A 15,925-nucleotide genomic window follows, 5' to 3' on the forward strand; every position below is an offset into this window, starting at 1 on the left:
AATCAATGCGAGGCCTCTGTCTCTCTTTACCCAAACACCTCTTCTTCCCCTGGTGGATCCTCAACCCATGGTGTGATGTAACTTTCCTCCAACCACAGACACATACCTGCATCTGTTTGTGGCCTGCTGTTGCAGCGGAACTTGTGACAGTTGCTGTGGTGTTCTCTTGTGCTGTGCTCTCATTACTCGTAGTCGTTTCCGGTCCAGTCGTTACCATGTTGTCAGTCGATGAGTCATCTTCCGCCCCCGCTCTCGCAGACTCTAGGGGTATTCTCGTATGTTGACTTTCTGTAGCTAAAGCGGGTGTTTCCAACATACTGCGAAGCATGGGAAACTACAGAAATGGGAAGCTAGCCCATGACTGTCCCAGTGGGGTCAATTCCCTCATGTCAGCCGTCTCTCCGTGCTGCCACAAGGACTTTCCCCTGTTGTCAGCTGATCTTTCTCAGCAGTCACTGGACAAATCCAGATATTCAGATTCCAAAGAACACAGGATGATATGTTACTATCCTTTGTGCAAGCACTTCCAAGAGTTCATGAACAGTGAGCCTGGTGAAATTTGGGGAGTGCATCGTCAGTAGTGAACCTTTGGTTCCTAGGGTGTTTCGGCCTTTCATACTATACACCCTCCCCAAAGGCGGCCAGCGACAGTGTGATCAATCCTACGCTTGCGTCCCATTCCCAATTAGTCATAGGAGTTGCCTTGTTGTTGATAGCCAACATCCCATGGGACTATGCATGGCAGGGGCGTCCTCCTCCCTGAGTCAAGCATTGTTGACTGCATACCTCCTGGCCCTCTCACTTTGGGGCCCAGCTGGGGTCTTTCCTCTTCATCCAGAGCCACTGACTGCTGCCTTCTGCCGCCTCCGATACAGCTCTGATTGCCGAACGCTGGCTCTGGCCGTTAATTCCCAGGTCTCTAAGCAGTCTGGTTGTAGATGTACAAATGCAGATTAAGATAGAACTATCGACACATGGGTAAAGATAAACGTTACAAATCAGATTTGCTAATCTTCTGCTTCAGGTTATAATTCACTATATAGGCACTCCCTGAGATACGAATATCCGACTTATGATGAACATCCCGCACTTATAAAAGAATCGCCAAAAAAAGTGATTAATTTTAGCCACCCGCCTTGCGAATATTCGGTCGTACTTATGAAAAAATCGCGGAACTGTTTTATTCAGCGAAGCGATCCTGCACAAGCTGTAATGAGTCCCAGCATCTGTCGTGATGCACAACAACTGTGTACCGGTCGACTCAAGGTAAGTGAAAATAAAAACGTTATTTTCATGTAAAATGTTTCTTCTTATTTATGAGTTTAACCATGCTTCTCCTTTTTATTGAACCACTAGCAGAAGTACCCGGCGTTGCCCGGGTGAAAAATATATTTCTTAATAACCTTACATATATATACAGATACTAAGGTATTGTCAAAGCCCACCGGGCTTTGACAATACTCACCACTCATGCTCACCACTCACCCTCTCTGTCTCCACTCACCCTCACCCTAACCACTCACCCTCACTACTCACTAATCACCCTCACCACTCACCACTCATCCTCACTAATCACCCTCACCACTCACCATTCATCCTCACAATTCACTACTCACCTTCACCACTCACCTTCACCACTGACCCTCACCACTCACCGTCACCACTCATCCCCACCACTCACCCCTAACCACTCACCCTCACTACTCACCATCACCACTTACCCTCACCACTCACTATTCACCACTCACCCTCACCACTCACCCTCACCACTCACCATCACCACAAACCCTCACCATTCACCCTCACCACTAACCCTCACCACTCACCCTTACCACTCACCCTCACCACTAACCCTCACCCTCACCACTCAACCTTACTACTCACCACTCAACCTCACCACTCTTCGTCACCAATCACCCTCACCACCCACCCCTCACCATCACCACTCACCCTCACCACTCACCATCACCACTCACCCTCACTACTCACCATCACCACTCACCCTCACCCTCACCATTCACCACTCATGCTCACCACTCACCCTCACCACTCACCCTCACCACTCACCCTCATCACCACCAATCACCCCTCACCACTAACCCTCACCATTCACCCTCACCACTCACCCTCACCACTAACCTGCTATGATTACAGCAGTGCATCCTGACTGTGGTGGTAGATACTATGATTACAGCAGTGCATACTGACTGTGGTGGTACTTGCTATGATTACAGCAGTGCATATCGTGGTGGTATCTGCTGTGATGAGAGGAGTACATATTGTGGTGGTGGAACCTGCTATGATGACAGCATTAATTCTAGATTTGAAGCTTTCGTGACTGCAAGGAATCATCTTCTTAGGTTTTTTCGGTAAAGTCACGTAGAAAGTAAAATAAAATAAAAACAAAAATCGTGATTTTTGTTTTTATTTTATTTTACTTTCTACGTGACTTTACCGAAAAAACCTAAGAAGATGATGACAGCAGTACATACCGAGTGTGGTGGTACCTGTGTAGGGCTGTTACAGAGAGCCCGTTATGCATGGCAGCCTATGGTAAACAAGCACAGTGGGCGGGGCTACGTCAGTGCACGGGCAGGTGCCCTCTACGACGTCCGCGCTTCGGACGTTACGATCCCCCGGGGCCCCACCCCTCAGGGAGGGGGGTGTATAAAAGGGGAATGTATCAGGGGGCTCGGGAGTGATGTTTAGCTAAAGAAGAGGAGGCGGAAGACGTCTGAGATAGAGCCCTGGACTCCCCCTGGTACGCCGTCCTTATCAGGACCGCGCAGGCTCGAGCCAGTGGCGTGGTACCAGAGCCAGAGCCAGTGCTGGTCTGGACTCTGGGTACCGGGCCCGACTGACCAGTGTCGGGCCAAGATAGCCTCCCCTAGCCCATTAGTGGAGGACTCAGAGGCAGGCTAAGGTTAGCCTAGAGGTGTGTCCTCAGATAGACGGGTGAGGGGGCCGATACCCCCTCAATTGTGTATGTCACAAAGTTGGTATTCAAATAAACAAGTGTGCCTCCAACTCCGGTGTCAACGAGTCATAAGCGTTACTACATCTGGCGTCAGAAGTGAAACAAAGTACGAACATGGATACACGCCGGACGACTCGAGTCGGAGTACCAGGAGCGGAGGACACCGCTGCAGTTGGAGAGCCCGAGACGGCTGAAGATGCCATCGAGCAGCCGGGGCTGGGTGCATCCACGCCACAGCAGCTGGAGGAAGGGGAGCCGTCGACAGAGGGGCTGAGGCAGGCGCACGCGAAGCTGGCCGAGCTGCTGTACGCCGCAGCCGCCATGCTCGATAACATCACACGGCTGGGGGCTGCGGGACCGCCACGAGGCGACAGCAGCCAACGACCACAGCGCCTTCCCGCCATTTCAACGGAGCAACATTTTGAAACTCCCGCCATCGCCGCAGCTGCTGTTGAGGGCGTGGCCGCTCTAAGCATCGCGTCCAACGGCGGGAGTACAGTACCTGCCGCGTCACCACGGGTGCGACCGGCGATGCCATCGCTGCTTCGGGCCGACGCTGAGTCGAGTGAGGGAGACGAGGGAGTGCGATCGTCCTCTGCAGCCGCTGCCTAACATCAGCGACTGCCGCCGCTCAAAGAATTTGTGGGCGAGGAGGGCGACTGGGGCGGCTTCCAGCGGCGCTTCCTCGCTCACCAGGAGATGGCACAGTGGACAGACGCCGAGGCTCTCCGAGCACTGCCAGCACTCCTCGACAGCGACGCCCTCGCCACACTAACATCGGCAACGAAGGAGAGGCGTTCCACGCTGCGGAAGGCGATGCAAGTGCTGTCCGCTGTGTATGGGCCACCATCGGACTGTCGTCAACTCTTTTACGATCGCCAGCGGGGGACGAAGGAGTCGCCCCTGGCGTACCGTACAAGCCTCCTGGCGCTGGCAAAGGAAGCCTTTCCACGAATGGACGACGAGGGGATCGACGCCATGGTGACAGAAAAGATACTTTTGCTGGCGGACGACTTAGACATCGTCATTGTCGCACAGGACGATGCAGAAATGTGCTCCCTCCAAGCGGCCCGTCTCCTCCACGCAAACCTGTCCTCTCAACGACGGAAGGCCAGCAAGGCGGCGAGCGGGCGCGCCGTCGCTGCGGCCACCCTCCCGGCGGAAGAGGTTTGCGCCATCAACCATCGACGGCAGCACGGAGCGGGAGCGCGGGGGGACCGGGCCGGTTCAAGCCATCTACAACGTCCATCGTCGCCACCAGCGCTTCCACGCTGCTACAACTGCGGCATCCGGGGCCACGTCGCCTCGGGGTGCCGCTCTCCTCGGCAGCGCGGGACGACACCTCAACGGGACGCCGGCCCTCGTCACAAGCTCCACCATCATAATCCGGCGAGTCGCGGCACCCCTCACGTTTGGCCCACGCACACGCCCGTCGCACACTTAAACACCGCAGCGAAGGGGGGGCCAATATCGCGTACCATGGCACCAACACGCACCGCTCTGGGTACTCAGATTGAACCCAGCCAGTGGTCCGTGTTGGCCCATCGGGTTGTAGCCGCGTCGTCGGGGTCGTCGGCCGTTGTGGGTCACATCGATGGGGTGGAGGTTCGCATCTTGGTCGATACAGGAGCATCGGCGACCATTATTTCGGAGTTGATTTATAACATTCTCCCTGCCCAGAGCCGTCCTTTGATGCCTGTTAATGTGCCATTCTTTGCTGCTAACGGGGGTTCACTTGGCATCATCGGACAAATTCGAGCCCAAATTTGTGTCGGGGATATTAAATTATCTGGGCCGATTTTTGTTTCCTCCTCGCTGGCGGTTCCGTGCCTGCTGGGGACGGATTTCCTGGCCAAAATGCCGATTAGGATATTAATCGACCAGGGATGCATTGAGCTCCCATCGGGCCGACGCATGGCGTTTTTGCCATCCCCCGCTACGAGCCGGACGGCGTTCGCGACGGTGCCGGCGTTCGTAGATAGAACGGTGCGCGTTCCTCCGGGGGCGCAAATGTTAATTCCTTTGAGACTTCGGCGGCCCTTCGCTAAGGGCATTGGGGCTCAAGGGGTTTTGCTGGGACCGTCTAGGGCCGGGGTCAGTGGACCTAATTTACTCCCGGCCCAGACCATAGTGAGAGGGGATGGAGAACCCTTCATCGCGGTCCTCAATGTGGGCTCGCAGACGGTGGTGGTCCCACAGGGGACCGTGCTTGCTCACGCAACGCCGGTGCCCTGTGAGGAACCCGTCGCGAGTCATGTCGGCGCTGCCCCTGCACCGCGACCACATTCAGACAGCGATGAAGGGTGGCTCGAGGCGCTTTGCGCGGGATCGACGGACCTGTCAAATTTAGAGCGCCAACGTCTTAAGACACTACTGAGGGAATTTTCCGACGTTTTCAGTCGGGATAAATACGATTTGGGCTGCACTCATCTGCTGCGTCACCATATTGATACGGGTGACAGCGCGCCAATACGCCAAAATCCTTTTCGGTTGAGTCCCGCCGAAAAGGACCATGTCAAATCGGCTGTTGATGACATGCTAGCCGCCGACATAATTTCTCCCTCCAACAGCCCTTGGGGAGCGCCGATCGTCCTGGTTAAGAAGCAGGACGGTTCGTTGCGGTTTTGCGTTGACTTTCGGCGCCTTAATAAAATTACGGTTGCCGACGCATACCCGCTCCCACGGATGGACGAATCGCTTGACGCCTTGGCGGGAGCGCGATTCTTCTCCACATTGGACTTACTTTCGGGATTCTGGCAGCTTCCTCTGGACGATGATTCAAAGCCTAAAACTGCTTTCCGTACTCCGCACGGCCTGTTTCAATTCAACCGGTTGCCGATGGGCTTACACTCAGCGCCGGCAACTTTCCAGCGGTTGATGGAATTGGTTTTGGCTGGATTGCAATGGGAGTCGTGCCTGATTTATTTGGATGACGTCATTGTCTTTGGCAAAACTTTTGAGGAACATCTCCAGAGGTTGCGGGCGGTTTTCCTAAAGATGCGGGCTGCTAATTTGAAATTTAAGCCCCAAAAATGCCATTTGTTACGCGAGTCGGTGCGTTATTTGGGGCACATCGTGGGGCGCTCAGGTATTTCTACCGATCCCGCCAAAACGCAGTGTGTAAGCTCCTGGCCGACTCCCACCTCAGTGGGAGAGGTTAGGAGTTTTATTGGGTTTGCGTCGTATTATAGACGCTTCGTCGCTAATTTTGCGACTATCGCCAAACCCCTACATGCTTTAACATCTAAAGGGGTTCGGTTTTGCTGGGGTCAGGAGGAGGAGGCTGCTTTTTGCTCCCTTCGGGATGCTTTGGTAAACGCTCCTCCCCTGATTTACCCTGATTTTTCAAAACCGTTCTTGCTCGACACCGATGCGAGCAACACGGGTATTGGGGGCGTGCTCTCCCAGGTGGTTGACGGCGTGGAACATGTGGTTGCGTACGGCAGTCGGGTGTTGTCTCCAGCGGAGCAACGGTATTGTGTCACCTGTAGGGAACTGTTGGCAATTGTCCATTTCGTCCAACAGTATCGCCCATATCTGTACGGTCGGCATTTCACCGTCCGCACAGATCATGCGGCACTGCAGTACGCCCTGAGGGTCCAACAGCCATCGGGACAATTGTCCCGATGGTTGGAGGTCCTCCAGGATTACGATTTCCAAACCACATACCGTAAGGGCGTTCGCCACACCAACGCGGACGCTCTGTCACGCTTGCAAACCACCTCCGAGTGTGCATGCCTCCTGGGGTCTGGACGTTGCAGGCCTCCAGGGGACACATCGGTACCTGTCTTGGCGGCCGCCAACGACGACGATGCAATGGTTCCTAATTCGATCGAACAACAGGGCAAAGATTCCCTGTTGGGGTTGCCCGTCATTGAATGGGGGCGCCTCCAGATGGAGGATGTCTCCCTCCTCGGGTGGCGACGTCGCGTTGGCGGTGCGGCGGGGGGAAAAAGAGGTGGTTCCGACGCATGGGAAATGTGCCAAGGTCTGCTAATGCATTGGGACGGGAAGTCACGTCGACATCGGCTGGTTGTCCCTACTGGGTTGCGGGGTAGGGTGGTATGGGCCGCTCATGAGCGCCTCCTACACCTGGGGACCCAAAAGACTCTCGCCTTGCTGCAACTTGATTTTTACTGGCCTGGCATGACGAGGGATGTGGGGGATTTGTTGGGATCGTGCCCTCAATGTGCACAACGCAAACCGCCGGCACGGGAGTCTAACCCGCCCTTGCAATCGATCAAAGTGTCCAGGATAAACGAGCTGGTCGCTCTGGACATTTTGGGACCATTCCCCGCCACCCCCAGAGGGAATAGATATTTGTTGACGGGTGTCGAGTATTTTACACGCTGGCCTATGGCCTGGCCTTTGGCCAACCAGTCGGCAGCAGCCATCGTGGAGGCCTTTGTTCAGGGTTATGTCCTGGACAAAGGTGCTCCGGAGAGGCTGCTGACCGACCAGGGCAGAAATTTTTCCGGTAAACTACTCAGACAAGTCTGCGATCTCCTGGGCACAAAGAAAATTCGGACCTCCCCATATCACCCACAAACTGACGGGATGGTCGAACGTTTGCATCGCACCATCTCGTCCATGTTATCACAACAAGTTTCGGACTCGCAAACGGATTGGGACCTACAAATTCAGGGGGTCTTGGCGGCGTACCGGATGGCACCCCATGCGGCTACGGGGTTTTCTCCCTTTTACCTCATGTACGGCCGAGAACCAGACCCGCCTGTTCGTGCCCAGTTGCGGATCCCCGTGCCGCAGGGAAAAACTAATCTGGCTGACCACGTTAAATTTAATCTGGACAAATTGACCGAGGCACGGGATGCTGCAATGCAAAACTCTGACCTCCGTCAGAAGGCAAATGAGCGCCTCAGATTGAGTCGAGCGCACATGCTGCAGTGGAAGCCGGGGGACAAGGCATGGTTGCACTGCCCCCAGGTGCCACTGGCAACCTCCTCTAAACTTGTGCGGCCGTGGCGGGGCCCTGTGGAAGTGGTGGAGGTGTTACGTCCGCAGTGCGTGCGCATCAAGTGGGGGAAGCGGCGATGGTTCGTGCACCCCTCCAGATTAAAACCCTTCGCTGCGGTACACGACCCCACTTCACACGCGCGTGGCCAAACATGTGGGGGGTCGGCCGACTTGCTGGGTCCGTCTCTGTCGCTCTCACCTGATGCCTTGCCGGCTGTGCCACCTTCAGGAGCATCAGGAGTGACGGGCTCACGCCCGATCACCCCTCCTGCGGATACCGAGGGTCACGCGGAGTCAGAGGAATGCTCACCTCAAGACGGACAGTCGCCACCTGATGGTCCGCCACGCGGGGTTACCCCGTGTGAGGGGCCCGCTGCAAGGACGCGCGCTAAAATGCGCAAACTGTTGTGAGGCCGGAAAATGTGTACATAGCTGTTGTGTTTATTGGCTGTTGTGTGGATGGTGTGTTTCCCGCTCCTCGGATGTACATATGTTGGGTTCACCGTTTGTTGTGTGTGCGGGGTGGGTTCCCTGCTGGTTGTATATAAGCTGTTTTTTTTACGGAATTCGTATTTATTCGGGGGGGTGCGACGGGTTGTTTCTCATCTTGTTGTTGTGTCTTGTTCTGGTTCCTGTTATGGTTCAAAAATAGTGAGGCACACGTCAGGGGGTGAAGGCACTTTTATTGTCAAATTTTGTATGTTGGCAGCCGGGACGGCTGCATGCTATGTGGGGGGGAGTGATGTAGGGCTGTTACAGAGAGCCCGTTATGCATGGCAGCCTATGGTAAACAAGCACAGTGGGCGGGGCTACGTCAGTGCACGGGCAGGTGCCCTCTACGACGTCCGCGCTTCGGACGTTACGATCCCCCGGGGCCCCACCCCTCAGGGAGGGGGGTGTATAAAAGGGGAATGTATCAGGGGGCTCGGGAGTGATGTTTAGCTAAAGAAGAGGAGGCGGAAGACGTCTGAGATAGAGCCCTGGACTCCCCCTGGTACGCCGTCCTTATCAGGACCGCGCAGGCTCGAGCCAGTGGCGTGGTACCAGAGCCAGAGCCAGTGCTGGTCTGGACTCTGGGTACCGGGCCCGACTGACCAGTGTCGGGCCAAGATAGCCTCCCCTAGCCCATTAGTGGAGGACTCAGAGGCAGGCTAAGGTTAGCCTAGAGGTGTGTCCTCAGATAGACGGGTGAGGGGGCCGATACCCCCTCAATTGTGTATGTCACAAAGTTGGTATTCAAATAAACAAGTGTGCCTCCAACTCCGGTGTCAACGAGTCATAAGCGTTACTACACCTGCGATGATGACATCAGTACATACTGTGGTGGTGGTACCTGCTATGATTACAGCAGTGCATATTGACTGTACTCACCACTCACCCTCACCATTCACCACTCACAGCTCACCCTAACCACTCATCCTCACCACTCACACTCACCACTCACTACTCACCACTTACCCTCACCACTCACCCTCACCACTCACCCTCACCACTAACCCTCACCACTCTCCCTCACAACTCACTCTCACCATTCAACTCACCATTCAGCCTCACCACTCAACCTCACCACTCACCCTCACCACTCACCGTCACAACCACCACTCATCCTCACCAATCACCACTGACCAATCACCACTCACCCCTCACCACTCAACCTCACCACTTAACCTCACCACTCACCCTCACCACTCACCACTCACCGTAACAACCACCACTCACCCTCACCACTCACCCTCACTACTCACCTCTCATCCTAACCAATCACCACTGACCAATCACCAATCACCACTCACCCTCACCACTCTCCACTAACCCTCACCACTCAACCTCACCCTCACCACTCATCACTCACCACTCACCCTCACCACTCACCCTCACCACTCACGCTCACCACTCACCCTCACCACTCACCCTCACCACTCACGCTCACCACTCACCCTCACCACTCACCCTCACCACTCACTAATCACCACTCACAACCGCAACTCACCCTCACCACTCACCCTGACCACTCACCCTCACCACTCATTCTCACCATTCACCCTCACCACTCACCCTCACCACTCACCCTCACCACCACCAATCACCCCTCACCACTAACCCTCACCACTCACCCTCACCAATCTCCCTCACCACTCACCCTCACCACTCACCCTCATCACTCCCCACTCCCCCTCACCACTCACTCTCACCATTCAACTCGCCATTCAGCCTCACCACTCACCCTCACCACTCACCTCTCTCCACTAACCCTCACCACTCACCCTCACCACTCACCCTCACCACTAACCACTCTCTCACCCCTCACCCTCACCACTCAACACTCACAACTCACCCTCACCACACACCCTCACCACTCACGCTCACCACTCACGCTCACAACTCACCCTCACCACTCACCCTCACCACTCGCTAATCACTACTCACAAAAGCCACTCACCCTCACCACTCACCTTAACCACTCACTCTCACCACTCACCCTCACCCTCACAACAACCACTCACCCTCACCACTCACCCTCACCACTCATCCTCACCAATCACACCCTCACCAATCACCACTCACCCTCACTGCTCACCCTCAATGCTCACCCTCACCGCTCAGCACTCACCACTCACCCTCACCACTCACGCTCACCACTCACCACTCACGCTCACCACTCACCATTACTATTCACCCTCACCACTCACTAATCACCACTCACAACCGCCACTCACCCTCACCACTCACCACTCACCCTCACAACAACCACTCACCCTCACCGCTCACCACTCACCCTTACCACTCACCCTCACCACTCACCACTCATCCTCACCAATCACACCCTCACCAATCACCACTCACCCTCACTGCTCACTCTCACTGCTCATCGTCACCGCTCACCCTCACCACTCAACCTCAGCACTCACCACTCACGCTCACTCTCACCACTCACCCCTCACTAATTACCACTCACAACCACCACTCACCCTCACCACTCACCCTCACTACTCACGACTCATCCTCACCAATCACACCCTCACCAATTACCACTCACGCTCACCACTCACCCTCACCACTCACTAATCACCACTCACAACCGCCACTCACAACCACCACTCACCCTCACAACTCACCCTCACCACTCACCCTCACTACTCACCACTCATCCTCACCAATCACACCCTCACCAATCACCACTCACCCTCACCACTCACTCACCACTCACGCTCACCACTCACCATCACCACTCACTAATCACCATTCATAACCGCCACTCACCCTCACCACCCACCCTCACCACTCACCCTCACCACTCACCCTCACAACAACCACTCACCCTCACCACTCAACACTCATCCTCATCAATCACACCTTCACCAATCACCATTCACCCTCACTGCTCACCCTCACCGCTCATCACTCACCCTCACCACTCACCACTCACCGCTCACGCTCACCCTCACCACTCACCCCTCACCAATCACCACTCACCCTCACTGCTCACCCTCACCACTCACCACTCACCCTCACCACTCACCCTCACTAATCACCACTCATCCTCACCAATCACACCCTCACCAATCACCACTCACCACTCACGCTCACCACTCACCCTCACCACTCACCACTCACCCTCACCACTCTCCCTCACCAGTCACCCTCGCCACTAACCCTCACCACTCACCCTCACCACTCACCCTCACCACTAACCACTCTCTCACCCCTCACCCTCACCACTCATCACTCAACACTCACAACTCACCCTCACCACACACCCTCACCACTCACGCTCACCACTCACCCTCACCACTCACGCTCACAACTCACCCTCACCACTCACCCTCACCACTCACTAATCACTACTCACAAAAGCCACTCACCCTCACCACTCACCCTAACCACTCACCCTAACCACTCACTCTCACCACTCACCCTCACCCTCACAACAACCACTCACCCTCACCACTCACCCTCACCACTCATCCTCACCAATCACACCCTCACCAATCACCACTCATCCTCACTGCTCACCCTCAATGCTCAGAACTCACCCTCACCACTCACCACTCACCCTCACCACTCACGCTCACCACTCACCACTCACCATTACCATTCACCCTCACCACTCACTAATCACCACTCACAACCGCCACTCACCCTCACCACTCACCCTCACCACTCACTCTCACCACTCACCCTCACCACTCACCCTCACCACTCACCCTCACAACAACCACTCACCCTCACCGCTCACCACTCACCCTTACCACTCAACCTCACCACTCACCACTCACCCTCACCACTCACTCTCACCATTCAACTAACCATTCAGCCTCACCACTCACTAATCACTACTCACAAAAGCCACTCACCCTCACCACTCACCCTAACCACTCACCCTAACCACTCACTCTCACCACTCACCCTCACCCTCACAACAACCACTCACCCTCACCACTCACCCTCACCACTCATCCTCACCAATCACACCCTCACCAATCACCACTCATCCTCACTGCTCACCCTCAATGCTCAGAACTCACCCTCACCACTCACCACTCACCCTCACCACTCACGCTCACCACTCACCACTCACCATTACCATTCACCCTCACCACTCACTAATCACCACTCACAACCGCCACTCACCCTCACCACTCACCCTCACCACTCACTCTCACCACTCACCCTCACCACTCACCCTCACCACTCACCCTCACAACAACCACTCACCCTCACCGCTCACCACTCACCCTTACCACTCAACCTCACCACTCACCACTCACCCTCACCACTCACTCTCACCATTCAACTAACCATTCAGCCTCACCACTCACCCTCACCACTCACCTATCTCAACTAACCCTCACCACTCACCCTCACCACTGGACTTGTCGTCCAGGAGCATTGGCAGAACCTCCAAGGCCTCCGCATCCGTCCACTTGGCGGATCGGACAGCTGACGAAAACCGCCAAGCGAATGTGCTCCAATCTCCTCCGACTGTAAATTATTTAATAGTCGTCAGACGGTGGCTGCGAGTCCCCGAGCTGCTGTCATCCGAAGCGGGCGCCCCACGTGACGGTGACAAGATGGCGGCTTCCCGCCATTCAGTTGTGGCCACGCCCAAGATGGCGGCGTCCTGCCGCGTGTTGGGAAAGGCGGGAAGCCTCGCAGAGGCCGCGATGGCGGATGGCTCGGCCCCACCTGAAGTTTCCCCTCGTAGAGGCCCGACGTGTGGCTGTCCCGGCATCGTCGCTGGCACGACCAGGGTGACCAAATCCAGCAAAACGGCCCATAGCGAATCAATTTGCTCCGCCACGAGCCGCCAGCTGTCCTCGGCACCCATCGACACAGATGGCCCGGCTGCCGCGATGACATCTTGTACCCCTGTCGTGTCGCTCGCCGCCGCTTTGCCCGCGCCCTCCGTGTTCGGGACCGCCGCCGCCGGAGGAAGGTCCTCTTCATCCTCTGAAGAAGGCGTAGGTAGATTCTTCTTCTTGAGATGTTTTGACACTCCGAAGCACTTCTGACCCCAATGTAATAAAAGACTTCATCAGGCACTGTTGGTCTCCGTTGATCTTTTATTTAGTTTCCTCCTCTCACCACGCTGGTCCTGACCGCGGACCAGCGTCTCCTCGCGCACGCCCCGCACGTGCTCCCTTGTCGGCTCCTCTCCTTGAGCGCGCCCCGCACGCGCTCCCTCCTCAGCTCCTCCGCTCTTCCTCGCACCCCGCTGGTCCTGACAGCGACCAGCGTCTCCTCGCATGCGCCCACGCGCGCTCCTCCGACAGCTCCTCCGCTCTCCCCACTCCGCACACCGCTGGCCGACGGCGTGCCGAAGATCCTTCAGCCACGTGGCCGATGGCGCGGATCCCCTCTGGCCACCCAACGTGGCTCAGCCTCTTTACTCCAGCAACTGACCTGGATCCCTTCCGGGCTCCCACCTATATTCTCTTTACCATGTGACCCTGACTCCTCCCCTTTCGGATCGTTAGATCCGGCCTTCCCATACTGCCCTGCTGGCTCCACCTCCATTCACCTCGCTTCCAATTGGACCCGAGATGAATGGCAGCCCCTCCCACACGCCCCCCATACTGGGCTCCGCCCCCCAATACCCCGGGCCGTGTGATTGGGCCAGAGCCCAGCAGCAAATCCCGTTTATGCTCGCATAAAAATTTTATTGGGGGATACAGCTTTAATAATGCGGATGTGAATTGGACATAACGCGATTGAGTGAACATAACTATGTTGCGCGGGTAGGAATAAGTGGTCGTATGGCTGCCTCGGCGTAGCATAGTCACACAAGGCATTGGGATGCTGTTGGATGCTTCTAGATGCTACCCACACGCCCCAGTCTTTGTTCAGCCTGCATACACATCTCACGTGTTATCGTGGACTGTGCTTTACCCCCTATACAATATTTTATTTATTAGTACACGGTTTTTCCATAACGCAGTGTTCTTAAGGAACGCAACTGCTGCATTATACAGACTGTACTCGATACTAATGTAGAGCGGTAAAAACATTAAGACAAATTATACAGGGCACAATAAGATTTGGTGCACTAAACAAAACAATCACCGACATTTTGTTCATAAAAAATATATTGTACTCTATAGTATGGCACGTTTCTTCATGCGTGACGCAAAGTAGTTTGTGTGCAGGTAGGTGGAGGCGAAGGCTGAGAGGTGATAGATACGAGAAAGGGCAGATGATGCTGTCAGTGGATTGAGGCGATGCTGATCAGGTAACAGTGTTCATAACGTGACGACGTATTTTGCGAAACGAGGTAAAAGGAGGAGGCGTATATCGGGGTTGAGGCATCCCTCGATTTATGAAAGGGATTTGTTCTTCAAGAAACATGCGTAAAACGAAATGTCGTAAATCGGAACGGCTTTTCCCATTGAATTAATACTAAAAATGAGGGATGTGTTTTGGAAAGTGTTGTGTATATGCCCCTTTTTCAAAAAATTTATATTATGAATAATTCTGCCAATAATATTTTTTTTTAACAGACACCGGGGGCAACTTGGTAGCAAACAAAGGAAGAGCAAAACACCCATTTCCCTACTTCCACGAGCAGATGCACACACACCTCGCCTCAAAAGGCCAGAGGGCAGGAGATGAACCATAAATGGTCATAAACCCCTACCCCATACACACAGAGAGCGAGGGGGAAAAATCGTAAATGGAGTTAAAACAGTCACCTCTACTTCAAAAGGCCCCCACACAATACAGACGAAGGCGCCACGAGACATATATAATTATTATTTTTGTAACGGTTTAAAGTTCAAAAATTGGCAACAGGGAAAGCAAACAGATGGGTTTTGAGCCATAATAGTTAAACAGAGTTACCAACTTTGCCACGAAGATTAAGCAAACATTATCTATCCTCATCCTCACTCTAATTAAAGACACACGCACAAGCCGGGGTGCAGGACTAGAGTGTGCTCTGTGGAGAGGGAGCCCCGACCGCCTTTGTCTTCCCGCAGCACGGATAGCAAGACTTGCACACACAAGCAAATAACATCTCCCCATAAAGAAATCAAACCACGATGGAAATACTGTGAACACGGCTACAACATACCTTGAATCACTTAAAATCAAAATTACAATAATACTATAAACAGTAAAGTGAGTCTCATTTTAACTTCCAAACAGAAAACGAACAACTTAAAGCTGTGTGAGACAAAGGATAACGCCCAGAGCGAGGGAAGGGATTATATAACTCGTCTAACGAGTAGGCTTTCGCGACCAATATTATTCATAATCTAAACCCAAAAACGTTGATTATGATTATGTAATTCTCGGTGCGAACGCGAATCGTCAGTCTGGTTTTAGTCTGATGACTCATTTGTGACGCCGTTTCGCGAAGAAGACCCCCCTCGTTCCAGGTTAATTATTACGGACAGCTGCTTCGCTTGAAGAACTTTATTCCTCTAATAAATCGCACACACACGGACACACACGGACGCAGCTGTGTCCACAAAG

The 15,925-nt window shown here is 54.4% G+C and overlaps 1 protein-coding gene across 1 annotated transcript in view; it reads right to left on the reverse strand.

Moving 5' to 3' along the window:
* Positions 1 to 15,925, reverse strand: part of LOC144735516 (scavenger receptor cysteine-rich domain-containing protein DMBT1-like) — a 376,933-nt gene that overhangs the window by 17,932 nt on the left and 343,076 nt on the right. The window lies entirely within an intron of this gene.

This window comes from Lampetra planeri, chromosome 55 (genome assembly GCF_965212315.1).
Source record: "Lampetra planeri chromosome 55, kcLamPlan1.2.h2, whole genome shotgun sequence".
Classification (NCBI taxonomy): domain Eukaryota; kingdom Metazoa; phylum Chordata; class Hyperoartia; order Petromyzontiformes; family Petromyzontidae; genus Lampetra; species Lampetra planeri.